Raw genomic sequence first — 21,603 nt, forward strand, 5'->3', positions numbered from 1 at the left:
CGCGAGAGTTAAACTGCCGACCTAGCAAGAAAAGAAGATATTAATAGGCCATTACCTGGTAGTAGATCGCTGCCGAGGAAAGAGGCGCTTCCCGCCTCCTGCAATGTACTTAATACACTGAAAGATGGAACAGAAGTGGCCCGGAGACCCCAAAATCAGCAGTTTATATCCTCTCGCGGAAGATTCTAGGCGTTAGGGGAAATAAAACACCCTCCCACAAAATCTTTATTGGTTCGGGAAAAGAAACCCCTACATAGAGGAAAAAGAAACACATTATTGGTGGAAAATTAATTAAAGAAATTCGGGATTGGCTAGATCCAAACTAAGGGGAAAAAGAGGGGTATACAGCCAACTTAAACAATAACAGAAAGAAATTTAACAAGAAACAAACTTTTGAAATAAAAATTTCTCCAACAAAATAGTTCTTTGATTTCGCACTAGGTTGCACTATTGTAATTCTTCAGTAGTGTCCTCTAGAAGAGAAAGTTCACACTTCTTATTTCAAGCGAAACAAAAACACATCAAAAGTGACACAGTTCAAAAACTCAAAATTTTCCACGTGGTGACATCTTCTGAGAAAGTAGAGAATTAATAGAATAGATAAAGTTCAACCTTCCTCCAGAAGAGGAGTTTCAACTGGCGCAACTTTTAAATAAACAGAGTAGAGGTGTACCGCCCGGTACAATTATTATTATTATTATTATTATTAATCAATAGTGTTAGCATTTTAAAACTCTTCAGCTCCTGAAGAACGAAGGCATTGCTTCTTCTTAAACTACAAGGCATGTGAGAAAACAGAGAATACAACGGTTTCAACGAGACAGATATTTGTTTTGTTAGACACTTCCATGTTCTGGAATATTTTAATTAATATTTATATATGAATTCATCCTAAAGAATTCTACTCTCTATTTCTTTCATGCAACTTTCCATTTTACTGGTTGTTGAACCAAGGTAAACAAAGTCATTCATTACCTCCAGCTCTTTCGAACGCTCTGTGAGCCTGATCTAAGCTGCTCTATCAATCACCATGAGTTTGGCATTGTTGAGGTTGAGCTCCGGTCGATACGAGCTCGTAGTGCGACAGTCTTCTTCTTCTTTTTCTTCGTTTTCTTCTCCTCATGGTTCTTCTTCTTCTTATTATTATTATTAGACTATTATTATTATTATTATTATGATTATGATTATGATTATTATTATTATTATTATTATTATTATTATTATTATTATTGAAACTGTAATTCGTTTTATGTTGTATGTTAATTTCTTCGTAGGAAGCAAAATGTTAATTTATATTTGTATTATAATAGTTATTTTTATGTACTGCAGGATAGCATAGTACCATAGTAATTTGTTTCAGTCTCTTTTTTCATTTTTCAGTATTTTATATATTTTTATGTTATTTATGTATTTCACTGGTTAAGTGTAAGCCAAGGACACGTGTCCTTTACTTTGCCAGTTAAAATAAACCATATCTATCTATCTATATATCTATATCCAAGGCTCACATTCTTCACTCTTAATAGCATTTCTGAAAGCTGTTACTCACTGTTGGTAAGCAGAGCAGTGTCATCAACAAAGCGTAACTTGTTACTTTTCGCTTGTATGGATGTTCCTCCAACCGAATCATCAAGTAGCCCCTGATGATTTACTCGCCACAGACTTTGTAAAGTTGAAGTGAATACTGCACAAGAACAATCAAACATGAGTTCATTCCGTTCTTAAAATCCGGAAGCAGCTCATAGCTTTCGTTCGATGTCTCTCTAAATGTACTGATTTCTGTTGTTGAAAGTTCATTACTTTTTAACTAAAATGCTGTACAATGACTTTTATATAGCGCATCTCCTTATCATCTTCCACATCATCCAGCATTTTACTTTCCCAAACTTCCCCTTGCCTCAAAATCATGGACTTCTTAACCTCAGAAGACCCAATAATTTCAACGCGTATTTAAGGAAATACGATAATTTTGTCCACCTACAACAGCTATTAAGTCATTGGTCGCTACATAGAAGATAACATACACATTTTGAATTGTTAACGATCTTTTAGAGGTTGTAAAGTCAGTATGATGTCAGCAGACTAGGAAATGATGATGAAAGTATAATTACATGGAACGCGACGCATTTGATAACATCAAAAACCAAAATTATACACTCATCGATAAAAATAAATCACGCAAGTGGTGCCATTTTGCTGTTAAGTTCGATATGCAGTTACATCATTAATAGATAGTGACGCGTTTAGCTTAACGGTCTTGTCACTAGAGGCCATGAACGTGCTTCCACTTGTGACCTATGTAAAGACTTCCACAGGCTAATCGAACGTAGTGGAACGCTGATTCTGGTACTGGAAAGCTCGTCGACTACTCAGCATGCCACCGCGACGCATTCGAAGAAATTACCCTACATTATCACAGTTTGAAACGGTGAGAAAGAACCATTCTTTCCGTTTTTCTCTAATTAGTTTCCTCCAATCATTCGAATTGCTAGAAAAAGATTTTTATGGAAAATTTGTGCACTGTTTAATATTATACAAATTCAATTATTTCCGTGTTCAAGAAGTGTTCATTTTATTTATTTACATTTTTCTGACAAAATGCACTCCTTTGTTTCTTTTAAGACTTTTTACTGTGATATTATGAGAATATCTTATTTTTATTATTACCTACCATTATCTTTTTTATTATTAATAATAATTTTCATTTACATCTCTTTTTACTGTAAGCACTGTTTCTGTCTTGTATTTTTATACGGCATTTTACTCCTCTTAATTTCTATCCCATTTCCAGTAATTATATTAAGAGAAACGAATGGTATAATATTTCAATCCTAAATCTTTATATGAAACAGTTACCTTCCTTCATCTTAATTTCTTGTGTTCAAATTTGATATCCGTGTGTATTTTGGTGCAGTGTGTATTAATTATTCTTTTGACAGTGTATGCATGAGTATTAAAGTAGTTTAACTTAATAGGGACGATGCTGACGATGATATGGGTCATTCTTTCTTACAGTGGTTGAGAGTGATGATAATAAAGTAATGGTCGAGACCGCTATCCTTTCAGACAGCTTTCGCACACAAGAATTACAAAGAAACTGGAGAATTTGACCCTCAATTAGTACAGTACGCCTGTTGCCTTCAAGGACTCCCCTCATTCCTCTCTCTCATCGTTGTCAAGCTGGGGCTGGGGGACGTGAGGGCAGGCGGGAAGCAAGTACCTTCCCCTCCGCGTGTTTCGTTCATCCTAGATATCCCCTACTTCACTCCCTCCACCTCCCCTTCACTCTTCAGGTGTGTACACATGTTACGTGTCTAATGGATGTGACCAATGAGAGAGAATGTGTAAGCAGCTACTGGGCGGTTCTGAGGGCTGCACTGATTTCTTGCCTAAAGTTCTCTATTGAAGTTATTATCGTGTAAGACCTTCTCTTCTTTTACTTTTGCATTGCTGAGTTTTGGAAACTGGCTTCTGAAGTAAACAAAGGGTTCTCCATTTTTATTCATAGCCTTAACTAATGTCTTCATCAGACCTAATTTTATTTGCAGTGGGGTTAGCAACACTTGGGATGGTTTTACTAATGTAACATACTTGACATTGTGTTGCCCTGGCATAAGAGGCCAGTGCAGTGCAGTGCAGTGCAATCCAGTATCCCCTGCTGTCCCACAAGCATAGAAAGCAGTAAATCACCCTTTTAGTCCTACTGAAATGGCATTGACCTTGAAATCTCCACGTATTTGCCAGCAGTACAGAACAGAACAGTGACACATTCCTTCGGTCACTGGTTTTGATGGCGCTTGGCTGAAGGAAATTTAGTCTCACGGCGTGTCGTGCCATTGACACCAACCCACTGTCCTCACTGTTTGCAGTGGTATCGTGAATGGCGAGCCTGGGGTTTAGGAAGGAATCCAGGCTCTCACAGTGCATTGAGAAACGGCCGTGTTCGTATCTGGAGTCATCGTGATGAGGACCTCAATGCTGCCTTTACTATGGCATAACAAACCGCCCCGCAGTGCTTGTGTGCTGGTCTGGTGGCCATTCAATACAACAATAGGTCACTCTAGTAGTGGTACGAGTGATATTTACAGCCCAGCGATGTGTGCAGGACATCATTCGGTTGCATGTGTTCCCTTCATAATAGGGTTAGCAGGGCACATTTTACAATATAACGCTCGGCTGCACACATCAAGGGTATGACAGGAATGCCACGCTTCCTTGGCCTGTTCGATCACCAGATTCATCACCCAGCAAACACGACTGGGATCACTATAGAGGCCGAATTTTTAGCCAGTAATGCGTTAGAACACAAACTTACTGAAGAGAGTAACAAGAATAGTCTATCCTGCACAACGGTAATGATATGAGTTTTGCATAAATTTTAGGGGATGCGGCCTATCAGAATCCCTAGAATTTATGTTACTCTCGCTACATAACGGAAGAGCGGGCTAGTTTGCATTCTTACTTCTTCCTGCCTGAACTCGCGGACTTTAGGGACCACCTGGGGCGTCATCTTCAGCAGTGTAAGAGTTTACACGATCTAGAGGACCACTTGCAAAATGTTGGGAATGACTAAGGACACCACATGAAACTTGTATACATCAAAGCCCCCTAGTGTCACACCTTACATTCAAGCTACAGTGCACTACGTAGATACTATCTTAAAGTCTTCAGTTTTTCGCAACAAACTTGCCTCCTGTCACTTACTAAAAATCACCCTTTCCAAGTTTCACGCGATTCCTCCCACTACTTCTTGATGATAATTTATTTTGACACAAACTAATAAAAATACGCAGTTCTAGTTCTTTAGGCAAGCGACCCAAGGTTGAAAACATCCTAAAGATATGAGCTATTAAATTTAGATAAATTAAAATACAATAAAGTATGAGAATATCCTCTTTATTTATTCCTAAAAACTACAATCCTTTTCTTAATCACCGTCATCCAGTCGAAGAGATTAGCAGTTGGCGTTTTTCTACCACTGCGAGCGCTAATGTGAGTCAATGCATTGTTTCACTTAAACCCTTATAACTACATTTGGTGGGGACATTTTTCAAAAAAATAAAAATAAAAGCCTGAGAGTATCGAACCATGGAATACATTACAGAATGTAAGTTAATTTAGCTAGAATTTGAATAAAAAGAAAACGAGGAAAGAAACAAGCAATTTAGGCTGTTTTTATGGAACTCCACTTAGGCCGGAAGTGATTTTGGAAAGTTTTTTAATTTGATAGAGCTATCCGTGACTCACAGTTTGAAACCTTTCTGGGATCCTTAGTTCTTCAACTTTAGAACAATTGAGAAATTGCTTAATTTTACTTTTTTCGTGGTATGGGGATCCATACTTTGCCTACTAAGAAATGTTTTCGACATTAAAACAACGAGTTGTCTTTTCCGAAGCTGGACGACAGCGATACAGTCACTGTCCTCAGGTAATCCAGGCTGCTTAGTGACCATTCCGAGCCAGAGTTTACTTCTAGGAGGGTTGTGCGTTCCTTTCTGTTCTACTCCTCCTTCTCCCCCAAGAAGCTGATAGGTACATAAGTCCAAGTGGTGACTTCGTGCATTTTTGCTTAAGTTCGGAAATCTCACAGAATTTTGTATTTCAACGTGGCTATGCATTTGGCACATAAACATTTTCGGTGAAGAACTGCACTTCATATAGAGCTTATTATATTAACATATCATGCAGTTATTACGCGTGGAACGCAGTGCAACCAACCTCGCGAGCACAAGTGAGAAACGTAGCAAAATGCAAAGAGAGTAAAAAACATAAGTGACGCAATACAGAAACGCACATGATAAATACATCTTAGTAGAAAGGATGACATTAAATAAAGAGGGGATTACGCAGGGAAGAATTTGTGTTTTTAAAAATGATGTTGCGAAAAATATAAAAAAGCACAAATTGAAATAATGAAGGGTAAGATATATGTTTGTCCTAGAATACGTAGCATTGAATTAAATCTAGGACAAAAGGAAAGTTATAATAAAAGAAAAAAGGGGTGATAATTTGTGTAATTTTTGGAATGATTATTTATATTATTATATTTAGCTGTAATATTTAACGCAGTAACAGTGAAGGATGATTTAATGCATGTATCGAATACGTGAATTGCGATAAACGAAAGCTCTCTTCCCAGCTCCTGGCGATCTCGAAGAAGGTGACGAGAGTACTCTATTCTATTCTAGAAAGTATGAAGAAGAGTGAGCGCTGAAAATATGAAGGAGAAAACTTACAAGAACCAGGGAATAAGCAGAGGAAGAAGATATAAACGGAGAAGGTCCATAATGGGCAGATACAAGAATCGGTCACCGCTATAAAACAGCCACGATATTATTATTATTATTATTATTATTATTATTATTATTATTATTATCATTATCATTATCATAATCGTCGTTCGTCATCATCCTCATCAACATCCACTACTAGCTTCAAGCGCGAACATGTGTCCTTCCGAAGGTCCTATTACAAACTGGAGGATTATGAAAGGCTTGTTTTAAGGTGTGTACACTATAATAAAACAAAACTTGAGATGAATTCCTATAACGCATTGAAGATTTTGAAAATATCGTAATTGCTCGTCGTTTACATGTATGTTACTCCTAATACTTTGCTCGGCGAGAGTTACAACAAAATATGTAGGTCAGATATGTAGTAATCATGGTAAATGGGTGATAAAATGCGTTAGGAAGAAGGGTTGACAAGGAAGAGGGGTCTAAACAGCTTTGTCACACGCTTATAAAGCTCCACGGCTCGCTGTATAAATTGCTCCTTGTTGTTTTATGGCGCGCTAATATAATATGAACATTCCGTCGCAGGATTTAGGAGGTGTTTTGTTTACGTCTTCTCGAGATGGGTGCTTGAAAGTAATGCCTCTACAACTCGAACGAGGGGCAATGACCCATGTACAAAGGTAGAGATATGCTCATTTTCGTCATTTCTTGAGTTAAGGATAAATACATTACTGGTCAGGCGTCTGAAAAGAAGTAGATATATAGTTCTGAGTAATATTCTCCATTGCCACCCAGAAATATGAGAAATGTAACAAAATAGAAAGAGAGTGGATGAACATACGTGGAAGAAGAAAAGAAAAAACACGATAAATGCATGTTGCCAGAAATGATGAAGAAGGGAGATCAATAAAAATCTTCCATTGTCAAGTTTTTATTTCAATTTAATTGTAAGGCATCAGTTTTTCTATTTTAATCAACTTTTGCTACCGCCCTATGTCTTTTTGGTTTCGGATTAATTAATCTCAAAGCAAATTCTTTGCTTCAAAGTTATAACTTTTTTAAAGCGTATTTAACCGAGGTCCATACAGTACCACATATTCCCATGTTTTACATTTCCAATCAAATGGTACCTGAACCATTGGGACAGATTCTTTAGTTCCAGAGCAGAGCAATGAACCGGAATATAAGCAAGTGGCTCTGCTTACCTTGTGGTTACGCCGCAGGGCACACTCCTTTCCTATCAGAGCGAACACTTAAGGTTGGTAGGTGCATATGTCGTGCGATTCAAAACTCCCCTCTGCGGAGGGGGGTCTTAAATTTATTATGGATTCAAAAAAGACCGATCATTACTGCCTGCTGACCATGGGTATGTGCAGTATTGCAAGGTGCAAGTATATTTGCACGACCGTAGGTCGGTAATGTCTTGGAGGTTGAGTCAGGAGTTCTGCTGAAGGCTGTGGTAAAGTGATGGGGAGGGTATATGTGTTTGATTCACTGTACGATCAACATGTGCCGGGACCTCTGTCCTCAATCTGTGTTCACTTGCACAGGGGAATAGATAGATAGATAGATAGATAGATAGATAGATAGATAGATAGATAGATAGATAGATAGATAGATAGATAGATAGATAGATAGATAGATAGATTTATTGATCATCAACAGGTTATTTTCCCAATTAAAGATGATTCAGTAGAGCATAAAAATAAATAGTACTAATTTCCTAAGATAATAAGATAAATAAATAAATAAATAAATAAATAAATAAATAAATAAATAAATAAATAAATAAATAAATAAATAAATAAATAAATAAATAAATAAATAAATAAATAAAACTAAATCTCCTTAAATAATTAACATTATTAAACTACATCTAGTATCATTTACATATTTACGAGCACATATATTACAGATAGGGCCTTAAATTCATGAGGCCATGAGGGCACGTCTGGTTTTAGACGGGGGGTGAGTGAGAAAGGTCAACTGATTCACCCACCTCTTTCAGTGATGTCAGTGCCCTCACAAGCCATGAGTTAGCCCGAGCCACAGTTCTCACGTTAGGCAGATGAAAAATATACCTTTGCCTAGTATTACGACGAGGAATATGTAATGCGATCAGCTCCAATAATGTTGAACAATCCGCTCTATTCGTCAGATACTTATAAAGAAAGAGGGCATTGGCACATCTGCGGCAATGTGCAATGTCCTCATGCTCATAGTCTCACAAAAAGACTCGTAATCGGACGAAGAGAGAGGAATACATTTCATGAACCCTATTTGTATTAAATACTGCTGAGAAAGTAGCAACACCTCGCAACAGTATTCTAACGATGGCTTGATTAAAGTGAAAAACAAATTTATTAGAGTTCTAGGAGAAACAAATTCGGTACAGTTTCTTTTCAGAGAGCCAAGTTATTTAGAACCTTTCCTCCAAATCTTGTCCAAATGTTTTTCGAAGGAAAGACCGTAACAGTTTGAATTTATCACATCAAGATCATTTATTCATTCACACGAGCTATTTGGAAATTTCATAAACGGTAAGGGAAATTTACTGATTCCAACTTACGTGAAAATATAATTACATTTAATTTTGAAGTATTCAAACCAAGCAGCCACTTTTTACACCAGTTACTTAGGAATTTTAAGTCAGACTGTAGCAACTTACAGTCCAACTCACTACTGATCACCTTAAAGATCTTTAGATCGTCAGCATAGAGAAGGAAATTACTGTGTTGTATAACTGATGTTATATCATTTATGAATATGACAAAGAAGAGAGGGCCCAGTAAAGAGCCTTGGGGGGCACCTGAAGTAGGGTGGTACGACTTTGACATAATATCATCAGTTTTTACTACGCAAACCCTATTAATGAGACAGCTTCTAATACACTCCAAAGAACTTCTTCCTATCCCATATGCCGACAATTTGGTGAGTAGAGCACATGTTGAACTGAATCAAAGGCTTTGGAGAAGTCCGTGTAAACAACATCCACTTTTTGCCTCCTATCCAGAGATTCTGAAATGAAATTGATGTACACCGCAATATTGGACACGGTAGAGCGTTTCTGTACAAAACCACGCTGCGCTATATTAATATACGTATTGTGAAACTGAACTTTGAAGAGTGATATGTTGCTTCATGGCAGTAAAGGGTTAACTTACGATCATATTTAATGTCTCAATTTACCTACAAAAGAACTGAAGGTATGAAACGTAGTTTTCATGAAATACATCTTCAGAGTAAGGCATAATATGTGACGTCACACGCATACTTTGTTACAAGATGGCGCTGTGTTGGAGGTTAGCTGTCGTGAATACATCGTGATCAGTTGTATAGAATAACAAATTTTATCATGGAAAAGAAAGATTTGATTAAGTTTCGGCAAATACATGCAAAAGAAAGCGTTTATTTCTAACAAATAAGTCTACGCTGCGGCCGTTACAACGTATTTGACTGTCCGGTTATGCTAAATCTATGGGTCTTTTTCCGGACATGTCTTACATTCACCAATGCATACCATCATTCTATTCCAGAATTATCAGCTTCTATGATACAGGGATTTAAAACCCTACCCTACACTTCGTATTAATTATTTGGAAATGCTAGCGCGACTTATGCAGGTGATAATGGTGTTCATAATAAAAGCACAACGAATGTGAAATATGTTGGAATGTTGCTGTCGTTAATGTCTAGCGGTCCCCAGACGTTCCCCGTTCTGCAAGTGCCTCATTACGACCGGCAGGTAACCACGCTCGTTAAAAAGCCTTTGTCTTGCCGCTATGGTTATTTAGACAGTATCATATTCGTAGACATCTTGTCTAGAACCACCAGACAACCAGAGCAATGCGAATTACAGCAGCTAACCACCGGTGCGTCTCAAATCTTACAATATTTGTATAATGACTTTACATTCGGAACACGAAAGGCAGCGTAAGTTGTAGAATACAATACTCCAGATGGTATTGCGATTTGAATTAAGTGGAATTGAATTACTGACGAGCCAGTTCATGTAGCATTTACTTCAATACTTTTTACAATTATTTCAGAAAAAAATGAACGAGAACTTAAACTAAAATCTATATATATATATAATAACTTGTCCTGACTGACTGACTGACTGACTGATTCATCATCGCCGAGCCAAAACTACTGGACATAAAGAAATGAAATTTTGGGCATAGATTTGTATTAAGATGTAGGTGCCCGCTAAGAGAGGATTTTTGGATATTCCTTCGCTAAGGGGGTGAAAAGGGGGTTGAAATTTTAAAATGAGTGTATCTATATCTCAAAACTTTAAAAGTTTACAGATGCAAAAATTGGTATTTAGAATCTTCTTTAAAAATAAGAAAACACGTATTTTTTTGTTTTCAGAAAATCCCATTAGAAGGGGTGAAAAGGAGTGAAAAATGGGTTGAATGCCTTTAAGCAGGATACCGGTACTTATATCTCAGAAACTGAAGATATTACAGACCTGAAAATTGGTACTTTTGATCTCTCTTAAAAATAAAGAAACACGTATTTTTTTGTTTTTGCAGAATCCAATTAATGGGAGGGTGAAAAGAGGGTGAATTTTTAAAATGAGTGCATCTATATCACAAAACTTTTAAAGTTTACAGATGTAAAAATTGGTATTTAGAATCTTCATTAAAAATAAAGAAACACGTATTTTTTGTGTTTTCGGAAAATCCCAATAGGAGGGGTGAAAAGGGGTGAAAAATGGGTTGAATGCCTTTAATGAGGATACTTATATCTCAGAAACTGAAGATATTACAGACCTAAAAATTGGTACTTTTGATCTCCTTTCAAAATAAAGAAACACGTATTTATTTGTTTTCTGAAATCCAATTAATGGGAGGGTGAAAAGGGGGGTGAATTTTTAAAATGAGTGCATCTATATCTCAAAACCTTTTAAGTTTACAGATGTAAAAATTGGTATTTAGAATCTTCATTAAAAATAAAGAAACACGTATTTTTTGTTTTCGGAAAAATCCAATAGCAGGGGTGAAAGGGGGTTAAAAATGGGTTGAATGCCTTTAATCAGGATACTTATATCTCAGAAACTGAAGGTATTACTGACCTGACAATTGGTACTTTTAATCTCTTTTAAAAATAAAGAAACATGTATTTTTTTTGTTTTTGGTAAATCCAATTAAGGGGGGTTAAAAGGGGGTGAATTTTTAAAATGAGTGTATCTATATCTCAAAACTTTTAAAGTTTATAGATGTAAAATTGGTATTTAGAATCTCCTTTAAAAAAAGAAACACGTATTTTTTGTTTTCGGAAAATCCCAATGGGAAGGGTGGAAAAGGGTGATAAAGGGGTTGAATGCCTTTAATGAGGCTACTTATATTTCAGAACCTGAAGATATTACAGACCTGAAAATTGGTATTTGGGATCTACTTTAAAAATAAAGAAGCAGGTACTTTTTCGTTTTTGGAAAATCAAAATAATGGGGGGGTGAAAAGGGGGGGTGAATTTTTTAAAATGAGTGGGTCTACATCTTAAAACTTTAAAAGTTTACAGATGTAAATATTGGTATTTAGAATCTCCTTTAAAGATAAAGGAACACGTATTTTTTGTTTTCTGTAAATCTTAATGGGAGGGGTGTAAAAGTGATGAATGCCTTTAATGAGGATACATATATCTCAGAAACTGAAGATATTACAGAAGTGAAAATTTGTATATGGGATCTCCTTTAAAAATAAAGAAACACGTATTTTTTTATGGAAAGTCCAATTAATGGCGGTTAAACAGGAGTGACAAATTGGGGTGAATTTTTCGAAAGACTATTTCTACAGAATATCTGAAAAACGTAAAATGTTACAGACGTAAAAAGTGGGTATTTGAAATTTCCCGTAAATGTAAAGAAACATAGGTAATTTGTTTTTGGAAACTCCCCTTAAGGGGAAATAAAAAGGGGTGAAATTTTAAAATGAAAATTTCTACAGTATATATCAAAAAACTTTACACGTTACAGAAGTGAAAATTGGTATTTTTTATCTCTATTAAAATATAGAACGTGTATTTTTTAGTTTTCGAAAATACCACTTGGGTTGGGGGGGGGGTAATAGTGACTGAAAATGGTGTTGATTTCTTTGAATTAGGCTACTGATATCTCAAAAATGAGATGTTACGGACGTGAAATTTGATATTTGGAATCTGCTTTAAAGTAAAGAAACACGTATTTTCGGAAAATCCAATGAAGGGGGGGGTGAAAGATTTGAAAAATTATTTGAATTGTATGAGAATACATACATCTAATAAAAATAAAGTTGTTTGAGACGTGAAAATTGGTATTTGGATCTCCTTTAAAAACAAAGAAAAACGCGTTTTGGGGGAGGGGGCAACCATCTTGCGGGGCGGGAGTGAAAAGGAGTTGAATTACTTTCACGAGGACGCATAAATAAGAAACTGAAGAAGTTAGAGTCGTGATAATTTGTATTTAGAAGATCCTTTACTATTAAAGAAACAAGTAATTTTTTGCCGGAAAATTCACTAGGGGGGGGGGGGGAGTTGAAAGGAAGTGATAAAAAGTGAATTATTTTTATGGGAATACTTATATCTCAAAATTGAAGGTAATAGACTTGAACATTTGTGTTTGGAATCTCCTTTAAACATAAACACGCCTTCTTTTAATTTTTTTGGGGGGAGGGGGTAAATAAACTTAACGGCAGTGGGGTGTAAAAGGAAGTGAGACCAATTGATTTTACTGTTCATAATGTACTTATAAGGAGCCTCCGTTGCTCAGGCGGCAGTGCGCCGGCCTCTCACAGCTGGGTTCTATGGTTCAAATCCCGGTCACTCCATGTGACATTCGTGCTGGACAAAACGGAGGCGGGATAGGTTTTTCTCCGGATACTCCGGTTTCCCCTGTCACCATTTATTCCAGCAACACTGTACAATATTTCGTTTCATTTGTCATTCATCGATCATTGCCCCAGAGGAGTGCTTCGGCAGCCGGCACAATTCCTATTGTCGCCGCTAGATTGGGCTTTATTCATTCCATTCCTGACCCTGTCGAATGACTGGAAACAGGCTGTAGATTTTCGATGTTCTTATTCTGATCATAAACCGATCATTTTTAATCTTTCCTGGGTTCGATTTCAACAGCCATCTTTTCCTTCGGAGAACGTTCTTAGATTACAGTAAACTCTCCTGGCATATAAATGAAAATGTAAACACATTCGAAATAAACGATAGGAATGAGACTGACCGTCAAATTGTTCACCTTTATAATAAGGTCAATAATGCATGGAAGTATGTCATTCGTATCGCCAGAAATCCCGCACACTTGCCTACGTGCGACAATGGTGCTGGTCCACATTGTCAAAAATGACAATGGCAGCAGATGTAATTTACCGCCAAGTAGCGGTCTTGCATCTTGCTGTGGGGTCCAGAACATCTAATAATAATAATAATAATAATAATAATAATAATAATAATAATAATAATAATAATAATAATAATAATAATAATAATAATAATAATAATAATAATAATAATAATAATAATACTGTTCTGGACCGTCGTCAAATTGTGCGGACCGCGCTGAAAACGGGTCATGGCCTGGTAATGACTACGAATACAGTCCGGCCGCGGGTTCAGTACCGCCAAGGCACCCAAGACGACACCACGCCGGATCTCTTTCAGGATTTGATCCATACTAAAAATGCTTATAGGGAAAGATGACAAAGATTTAGGGGCCCAACTGACCGAGTGGAATACCTAGACCTAGCCCGGGAAGTACGAAATCGATTGCTGGAAAGAAAGATTGAAAAATGTGAGGAACTTTGCCGTAATCTCTCAGAAAACGAGTCAGATCGCGAAGTTTGGCGGATTCTCTTAGAAAACGAGTCAGATCATGAATTTCGGAGGATTATATATAAAACGTCAAGCATTCAATTATAAATGTCAGTATAATACCGTAGCGAAGCACGGGTATCTTGCTACTCTTATATACAGTTTGGATTTAATAACATCACAAATCTAAATACAAGCTTTGAATGAGTACATTTTGAACTAATGAAAAGTACAGGAAATACATGGGAATAATGTAGATGTGAATAATCTCAAGTATTATGGGTACTCAAATGAGTTAACTTGTTTGCCATAAATAACTATGTCTTGATAGGCGAGGTAGAATTAGTTTAACTAGGTATCTTCAATGCTGAAAACGTAAAGAATCTATTTAAAAGGTAAAGGAACTATTCAGATTTATAAGAATTATATTTCTTGAAGTAAAGGACAAGTAGTAGCGAACGCAGTACGCACAACAGTTCTTTACTAATTAATTTAACTTGTTATTTTTATTCTGGAGGTTTTTAAGTGGTTTTTGAGACATGTCAAGTTAGCAGAATACCAAATCAGTGTTAAAAATAATTGAAAAGCCTTGATGACGTCCAGCTGAAAGATTTGTCGATTTTTTTGCTAGTGGCTTTACGTCGCACCGACACAGATAGGTCTTATGGCGACGATGGGATAGGAAAGACCTAAGAGTTGGAAGGAAGTGGCCGTGGCCTTAATTAAGGTACAGCCCCAGCATGTGCCTGGTGTGAAAATGGAAAACAACGGAAACCCAGCTTCAAGGCTGCCGACAGTGGTATTCGAACTCACTATCTCCCGGATGCAAGCTCAAAGTCGCGCTCTCCTAACCGCATGGCCATCTCGCACGGTTTTGTCGAATTTAACGAACTGTAGTGTAGGGTTTATGTACCAATTGCTTCTGCTATGGATAGTATCCATTAATTGGAATAGGATATGGTGTGTTCATAAGATACAACTTTCAGCGTTTCCTAGTTTGACTTAACTCTATAAGTGCCAATGCTAAGTTCTGCAGTCTTCTTCTTTGAGTAATTCAGTCTAATAACTGGTTTGTTCCTGCGATGAGTCTTCTACAACTAAGTCGATCCTGTACAGTATGTTTTGCGTCTGCATAGCTCCTGCATCCTTAGTTCACAAGAAATGTCATCATGAATGTCTTTCTTGGTTTTCTGCAAGGGCGTTTTCCTGGTATTTTACCTTCCAAAATTTCCATCAACACATTCCTATGTCCCATTCAAGAAAGTTGGCTCTTCCTAATCTGACTCAACAGCTGTCTCTTGTCTTGGACCTCAGTGTTGGCCTTTCTTCTCCACCTAACTTATCCGTTGCAGCCGACGCCAACACCACTTCTCAAAGGCTTCTAGCCTCGTAATATCACTCTTGGTTAATGTCCAGGTCTCAGAACAATACAGCGCAACAGAACTGACTTAATATTTCATTATTATTTTACGTAAGATGAGGGACATTGTTTTCTGACATAGAAGGCACTGGTTATCTCTGAAGCCTTGCTCTGATATTCGTGTTTTTATTTCAGTGTAACACTGAGGTTTTTTTTTTGTTATGATCTGGCCGAGGTATTTGAACTGTGCTACTCGTTGTACAGGCTCACCACAGATCATCAGGTGCAATGGACGTGGGTTCCTGCAGTACCAAGTGAAAATCCGCAGTATATTAGTGCATCAAAAATCGTTTACAAAGTTGGAAATATTTTACCAGAAGTTCATAAAATCGGTACCATTTTGATCAGTAAAGACTTGTCGGCCCTGTGAGTACAGGCCTATCGATATATGTAAATATAAGTACTGGTAGGAATTAGTTACACACACAAAATATTTTTTTCGTTAAAATTTTAATTATTTTCATATTCAACGAGGAGGTGGCCAAATGTAAGTCATCATAACTAGGAAAATTGATATGTGGTGTACATAATGTTGCTCATAACCTTTTAAGAGAGTTAATTAGACGTTATGAGCCACTTTCATATTACAGTGTCATATGACAAAGAAAAGAACTTTCACAGATTCATGCAGCTTCAATTTATTCCAACTCCATCCGTGCTTGCTCCTCCTGGGATCTCTTCCTTTCGTGTACTCGTGCTCGGTAGTCGTACACTGGATGGCTCCTGTACCCTCGCTTTTCACCAATGTTTGGACAAACAGAGCACTAAGCAGCTATGTTATTGCATGCAGTGAACAGTGGCGGATCGGTTGACAGAGTGCTGCTCGAAGAATGATTCATAGTATTCATAAGCTGGAGAAGACAAGACGAATTCAAAACCTAAAAATACTAACACAAATTCTTCTTCTACCGTTTATTTCCACATATGTGGGATCGCGGGTGCGAACCGTATCGCACTTGTGAATTTGGTCATGTTCTATGGCCGCATGCCCTTCTTGACGCCAACTATATGTGGAGAGAAATATTTACTATTTGGATGGTTGGTAGTGTGGTATGTTGTCTGAATATGAAGAGGAGAGAGTTCGGAAAAACACAAACAGCAAGTTCCCGACACGGGAATCGAACCCGCGACGCTCTGAATCGAGCCGTAAAATTGGGCTTAATGCAGACATACTGCCGAATTAAGAAGAGAGAAGATCGTGATTAAGAATTATGTATTAAAATTACGATACAGATTCTGTCTTTGACTGCCTAGCAGGACGCCATTTTTATCACCTGATTCATTTTTCCCTTAACCCGATAATAATCATCACCTTTTTTAAAAAAATTCTTGTCAGTGGGTAAATTATAATTACATTAGGTTTTATCTCGTTCCGTTGCGGGCCGATGACCTAGATATCAGCCCCCTTCGACCAAACAGCAGCATCATCAGCAGCCTTGCCCTGCTGAAGAACAGGCCCTTACAGGTGAGCAACGTCACCTCATAAGAGTTGATGGCTCCCCCTCTAAGGCGCAGAGGGTTTAAGGACTTCCACTGTGAAACAGTCATCAAAAAATGTGGTCCCATGGGAATCCATTGTTAATGGGTACACGAAGTTTGTACGTACTGCAGTGTTGGTAGTTAAGGCAATGTAAAAATCTGGGCAGAGTCTGCACTGAATAAATCACATAATGCAATTTTAAAATACGGAGATACTACTCGATACTTCAAGCTACACAGAACTCACCAGAATTTAATACCACTTAGATGATCTCATGAAAACAGGAGAGGAAGGAATTATGCCTCAGTAATACTTGGTAGCTAGTTGTCAAAAGCTAATGATTATATAATGGGGAGTTATTTTAATTATCTTAAACGCTGCCAAAAATTAATTAATCTATTTACAAGGGAAAGAGACTACTAAGATTGAAAAACGAGACGATTTAGCGAACGTAGTATACATAGGATTTCTTCGTTACTGAGTGGGGCGTAAAACCAATGCATTACTATTCTCCTATTAATCAAACTCACAACTTTTGGGACATTAAAATTTAATTGCAGTTATATACTTTTCATAGATTGAAAACGGCAGACAAAACCGGTGATCACAAAGGAAGCATCTCCCACCTCCAAATTCATCATAAAATATAATCTTCGAATTGCTGGGATTTGAATCCAAGATCCGCCAATAAAAGTGGGTTTGGTTAACTTCTGGACCACAGACAGGTGTATAATAACTCTTTAGAATTAAATCCAAATTCCTTATCGCCAAAAGTAATATCCACTTCATTATACTAATGCATATAAACATTGCCTCATCTCGTCTGAAGATAGTTATCTGATTTAAATTATTGGACCACAATTTGGTATAATTTAGTCCTCGCAAACTGACACGTAGATTTGAATGAAAGGAAATAGTGTAATGAGTGTTAAAAGAGTTTCTGTATCGCCTCAAACATGAATCAAATTGTGAACTAGTTATTACGTTGACAGGTGTAAGTTTTTTGCAGGATTAAAACCGTGTCTATAATCGATGACTCGTAGGCATGATAATGATGGGTATTTTGCATGGATAATGATTCCACTAGTCAATATTTATGACAGTTATATGATAAACTGTACATTATTATTATTATTGCAGGAATATGCTACAGCTAAAAACAGCACAGACACGAAACATTCATGAAACCACAGTGGCTTACTGCCTCGATATCAACTGATGCAGATTGCCACTCACATACAGTACAGAGATACAACAAGTTGACAGAATAGAACCTCCCATCCCCTAGTTCCGTATCGAGTGAAACTAGGGAGAGAGCACTCTTCTATTGAAATTCATTAAAGTTTGATACATGCATTACATTTTCCTCTTATATCTGTAACTACACTAAATATAATTTATTTTGTCCTAGCCGTTAACAACATGTACCTTCCCCTTCCTTAGCTTATTTAGTGTTGAGTTCTTAAGCGAGGTTACATCATCTATTATCCTTTTTGTCGTCCAACTCATTGGCTGAATGGTAATCGTACTCACATTCGGTTCAGAGGGTCCCGTATTCGATTCCCGGCCGGGTCTGGGATTTTAACTTTCAAGCTTAATTCCAATGGCCCGAGGGCTGTGTGTTTGTACTGTCCCCAACATCCCTGCAACTCGCACACCACACATAGCACTCCACCACAATAACACTCAGTTACCTACACACGGCCGATGCCACCCACCCTCATCGAAGAGCTGCACCCGGCTAGAAATAGCCACACGAAATTTAAACCTTTTTGTCAATCGACTTTCTGATAATCTAGTCAGATGGACGAAGAGTTTCATTCGTTTTTTCCTAATGTCAATTTCGAAATTGAAGAACTTTTCTGTTGTTCTGACTTATTGTAACCTGTAACCATCTTGGGTGTACCTTGTTCCTAAGATTTTCCTAATGAATTATTATTATTATTATTATTATTATTATTATTATTATTATTATTATTATTATTATTATTATTATATATTCGTTTACGGCCATTAGAGACCACGTTAGATAACAATTACATGTTTCTGGAAGCCTTCCTCACAGCCCAGAACTTCAGCATCCTCTCTCTGGCGGCCTGTCTTCTTTCTTCCGTATTATTCTATGTTGGTAATGGCGAGGTAGGCAGGCAGTGACTTGTGCTCTAGGCTTTCAATATTTTATAGTGGATATAGTGATGTTTGGCTGAAAAGGATGCAATTATTTCAAACTGTAAGTACTCATGTTCAAACTGACGTAAAAACATTTCAATTGTAGCTCAACTTAGTGTTGTAAATCAGTTTTTAAACTGTAGTGAGATTCAGTGTAATATATAACAGTGTTTACAAAGTTGCTATCAACATAGAGTGTTGAAATTTCTGTGGCGTCAAGTGAACTATCGATTGTTACAAACTGCAACCAACTTCATTGTTCACTGTTTCCAAGGAGTAAAAGTGTATTGTACTGAATCGGTTGCAACGAGTACTGCCAACATTACGAAAGTTTATCTGTACAGAGCACAAGTATTTCCTGATGTAAAATGGGTGTGTGTGGAAATTGTTCTAAAGCTGTGGCACGTCAGGATGTAAATGGAAAAATTCAGTGCAAGTTATGCAGAAATCTATTTCATAGTGCGTGTGTAAATCTTACGGAAGAGTACGTGAAAAACTTGCGATCCAATGATGAGATGTGGTTATGCAGTAACTGTGAGAAAACTTCCTGTAGTAATGTGAGTGATCAGGAGGGCAGTAAAGTTGCAGAAAATATACCGACTGTAAGCGAGATATATCGACTTCTGCTTTCAATTAGTAAAGAAGTTAAGGAATCGTGTAAGAATCTTGAGGTAGAGCTCGGTAAATCTCTGAACTCGGTTCATGAGAAACTGGAGGAAAACTTTATTTTACTCAAGAGTCATGGAGAAGAACTGAAATCATGTAAGGAAGTTATTGAGAGCCTTAAATCAGAGAACTGTGCATTAAAGAACAAGATCGGCAACTTACAGCAACAAATAGATGACCTAGACCAATATGGAAGGCGGAATACACTGGAAATACATGGAATTCCTGAAACGCCAAATGAAGATGTGATCTCCTTAGTGAAAAATGTAGGTCGGGCATTAGATGTTACTGTGACTGATAATATGATTGACACATGTCATAGGTTAAAAAAGCCAGTAAGTCAACCTCACGCAGGAATTATCGTGAAATTTGTTAGAAGATTTGATAGGGATATGTTTCTCCAGAGGCGTAAGATTAAATGTAACTTGAGCTTTGCTGACATTGGACTTACCTCTGGGGGGGCCTATCTATGTCAACCAAAATCTCACTTTAAACAGAAGGATTATTTTCAGTGAAGCGAGAAAGGTGAAAAGGGAGAGAGATTTTGCATATTTGTGGGTGGATAATGCAGGAAATATTAAACTTAGGAAGAAAGCAAGTGACACTTATGTATATACTCTTAGAACGATTGATGATGTTAAGAATTTGGCATAATATAGATCGCTGTAAGGGATAAATTGTTATCATTTTACTATCAGAATGTTAGAGGGTTGAACACCAAAATAAGTGACATATACACAAGTGTCCTTGCTAGTGATTATGACGTGATTATGGTTACAGAGTCATGGTTGACGAAGAACGTATATAATGGAGAAATATTTGATACAAGATATAATGTTTTTCGGCGGGATCTTGTTCATAAAAAGGGTGGTGGTGTTTTGATAGCTGTTGCCAATACTTTTAAATCTGTTCTTGTAGAAATTGATGTAGAGAACATCGAATGTGTCTGTGTTAAATTTATTTTAGGTGAAAAGGTATATCTCGTGGTAACTGTTTACTTTCCACAAACTCTGATTTAGAAAGTTATAATAATTTTTTGCTGTACTTGAAAACATCGAATTCATAGAACATTATAATGTTATTATAACGGGTGATTTTAACTTACCTATGATCAATGATAGTAACTGTAATTTACTTAACTGTGGACCAAAATGTCTTGGTCTGGCTAATTTTATTGCTTTACTCAATCTGAATTCGTTTAATAACGTAAAAAATTCCAATGGTAAAACACTTGATTTAGTTCTGTCCAACTATGTAGGAAATATTAATGTATTCAGAAGAGATTACCCCCTTGTGCCTGAAGATTCTAATCATCCTGCTTTATATTTTGAACTGGTTGCTAACATTGAGAGAGTCAAAATATTACCTGTCAGCATCTACAATTTCAAGAAGGCCGATTTTTATGAGTTGTATGCATCGTTACAAAAGTATGACTGGAATCAGTTACTATTGAGTAAAGACCCCAACAATGCAGTAAGCTATTTTTATGAAGTCCTTAATAACCTTTTCACAAAATATGTTCCTAAAAAACAGTGAATAAGAAAAGAATGTACCCTTGTTGGTTTACATTAGATATAATTAAAATGTTGAAATTAAAGGAGATTCACAGGAAGCACATAAAGCATTCTGAATACAGTGCTCACATGTACAAACAATTAAGAAAACAGTCTAAGACTCTTATTGCAAGGGCATATAAATTGTATATATTACAGTCACAGGATAATGTAAAAAATGATCCGAAAACGTTTTGGGGTTTCATAAAAAGTAAACGAAATAATAGTTTGTTCAAACAGTGTATGACATATGGTGGAAACCATTTTGTAACTGCG

The sequence above is a fragment of the Anabrus simplex genome, chromosome 6 (assembly GCF_040414725.1).
Source record: "Anabrus simplex isolate iqAnaSimp1 chromosome 6, ASM4041472v1, whole genome shotgun sequence".
In the NCBI taxonomy this organism is placed as follows: Eukaryota; Metazoa; Arthropoda; class Insecta; order Orthoptera; family Tettigoniidae; genus Anabrus; species Anabrus simplex.